The sequence below is a fragment of the Vigna unguiculata genome, chromosome 4 (assembly GCF_037176805.1).
Source record: "Vigna unguiculata cultivar grain cowpea cultivar isolate G323 ecotype 2 chromosome 4, ASM3717680v1, whole genome shotgun sequence".
Classification (NCBI taxonomy): domain Eukaryota; kingdom Viridiplantae; phylum Streptophyta; class Magnoliopsida; order Fabales; family Fabaceae; genus Vigna; species Vigna unguiculata.
The window spans coordinates 43979411-43982704 of record NC_140795.1 but is presented as its reverse complement, the minus strand read 5'-3'; positions in this window follow the sequence as shown (position 1 = coordinate 43982704).

Below are 3294 nucleotides of genomic sequence, written 5' to 3'. Positions count from 1 at the left end.
TGACCGTTATGAGATCATTATATAAACTTCATTTTCCAAATAATTTTATAAAAGCTTGAATTAGATAAAATTCACTTCTTTAATATATAATTAAAAATTCTTTCCATTGACAACACATATTTAATCAATAAAATAACCGCGCGAAATTCAAAGAAACATAGTAGAAAGATCAAAATCTAGAAAATAGTGTTCACCAAGATTTAGAGTAATTCATCTTCAAATTATAATTTACAAATGATTATAATATACTATATACACATCAACGATAAACTTATACAACCAAATTTTGCTTGATAATGAAAATACTTTTTTCATAGAAAACCAATAATTAAAAAAAGATATATTATATGTTTTTTCTAGATTAAAATATCTTATAAAAATCATGTTGCATTATCACATGCTAATCTAGAAAAATACAAATAGTTATGTTCTTAGAGATACATTTAAATAAAATAGAACAAAATATATGATATTGGAAAATAAATAATTGTCTAAATATATATATTATATTCATAACTAATTATATATCATGTATAATAGGGGTGAGCAAGGGTCGGTTTGGGTCAGATTCGGGTTCAATCATCTCGATCCGACTCGATCTGAATTTGAAAATTTAAAATCATAACTAACCGATTAATGTCTCGGATTTATCAGATTCGGATTATTCGGGTACGGTTATATTCGGATGCATGTATCGGGTTATCCAAATAAAAGAATTTTTTTTTAAAGAAAATGAAGAAGAACGATAACAGAGAACAACAAGCTCATGCAGTGTAGAGGTCATGATTGACTACATCTTTGTTGCACTCCTTCTCAGATCCTCAAAGTTTCATTCCTTAATCTATAATTTTCGTTTTTCCTAAACAAAAGAGGAACAAAGCAACCACATGTAGCCACACATTAAAGAAATAAACAGACAAAAAGGAACCAAAGCAACAATGGCCATCAAGTGGGGAAAACCCTAACGTCTTCCACCACGGCGGCACCGACAGCAGTAGCGTCACTACTGTCTCCCACAACATCAACAGTAACGACAACACCAATAACCAAAAAAATTCGACACCAAGAACATCCTTCAGAGTGACGAAGGGCGTGAAAGAAAAATGAAGGAGGAGAGGGAAGGAGTGAGGCCTGCCTTCAAAGTGACAAAGGGCATGAAAAAAAAAAACGAAGGAGGAGAAGGAAGCAGTGCGGCGGCATAGAATTAGGTTAAAATAAAAAGTTGAACTTTTATATGCAGCTGATTCGGGTCGGGTCGGGTATTATGAAATTAAAAATTAAAAATCATATCTGACCGTAACCGACCGTAACAATCCGTTTTTATCCGAATTTTGTTATTCATTATAACCCGACCCGTTTAAAACCAATCCATTAACATTTTTTTTTCGGGTCGGGCGGATTCGGACAGGCCCACATAATATGCTCAGGCCTAATGTATAAAGTGTTGGAAGTCCTACATCAACAATAGATATGATTAATTTATTGTATAAGTGTCTGCAAACCTTACTTTACAAGTCAATTTTATAAGGTTGAGTTAGACTTAAATACACTTTTTAACATGATATCAAAATCATGAGTTAAAACCTATCCTAGCAAAATATTGTAAATGAGTGCAAACCTTACTTTTCAAGCTTATTTTCTGAGCTTGAGTTAGACCTAAAATTCATTTTTTAAAGTACACTTTTTGACATGATATGAAAACCATAAAGTTAAAACCTATCTTAACAAAGTATTGCAAATGAGTGCAAGCATTACCTTTCAAGCAAGTTTATTTTTTGAGGTTGAGTTAGACCTAAAATTTATTTTTAATAAAGAAACTAAATAATTACCTTGGGAAAATATTTTGCATAACCATATAAATCAATATTTTTTTTCCATTTTGATCGATATTGATGGATCATTATTGCATGATTTTGAATATAAATTCCCTTATACATGTATAATCCCCATTGATCTTATGAAAGAAATTAAAGGATCATAGAATATCTTAGAGAATAAACAGAACATATCGAGTTACACTAACTATTACACCTACATTCTCAATAAAATATAAAATACGTTTTTATTGATGTAACTAAATTATATTTATATCTAATTATTTGTATTAAATTTATAAACAATGACAAAAACAATTAAAATAGTTCATGTTAAGGGTTGCAAAATGGGTCGTGATCCATGGATCAGTTTGTGAGCCCATCAAAACAGTCCAGGCTGAATTGAAATTTTCAACCTGTCAACCTATTGGGCCTAACTTGCCAAATTGGCAGGCCTGCTTATCTCGATTTGCTAACTCATTTTATTTTTTACTTTTTAATTTTTATTTTTTTAAATTATAAATTAAAATAAAATAATTTATATTGTAATTTCAGTTGTTAATATTTACAAATTAAATTTCAATTATTAGTTATAATACAGTAATTTAATATGTAAATATAATAATTATTTAAATTTATCTAATTAAAAATACTAATTAGTTGATAAAAAGTTTATAAAATATTTATATGATCAAATATACTTTTAATGTTTAATTATATATATAAAAAAGTTTAAAAGTTAAAAAATTAAAAAAAATAAAATAAAAGAGTGACATGACTTGTTCACCTTGTGATAGGATGAGTTGGAATATCTGATCCATTTTTTTTTTGAGTTAGACTGGCCTAACCCGACCCGTTTTGATAGGTAAGGGTCGGACGGGCTAAAACTTAGCCCATTTTGTCACTCTTCATGTCATTTTTAAATACATAAATATTGTGTGAAATAGTTTATAAGATCAATAAAATGTTCTACAATTGTGATGTAAATAAAAGAAAATATATATCAATAGATATTTGTTAAGAAGTGAATTTTAAATTTAACTCTGTCTCATACAATTACAAATATAATTTGTAGAGTGAAGTTTGCAAATATTTTGTAAATTGATTTTATTTATAGTTGATATTTTGTAACAATATTTATTTAAATTGAGATAATAACATATTTGGTAGGGATATATTTTTAATTTTTATTTTCATAGTTTGATAGTATAAGAGTTGGTACTAAATAAATTGACCTCACATCTTTGTGTGTCTATACTACACACATACTCAGCATGCAACAATGGGTCCTTTAATGTGCAGTGGAGATTGTTATTAATTATGGGGACCAACAAGATAAAGAAAGATTATATGTGTTTGAGGGAAGATGAAGGTTTCAATCAAACATAAAATGGTGTTGGAGACAACATAGACATCCTCTATTTCTGATTATGACATATTACTTATCATTAACGCTTTTAACATCACATTTAAACCCTAA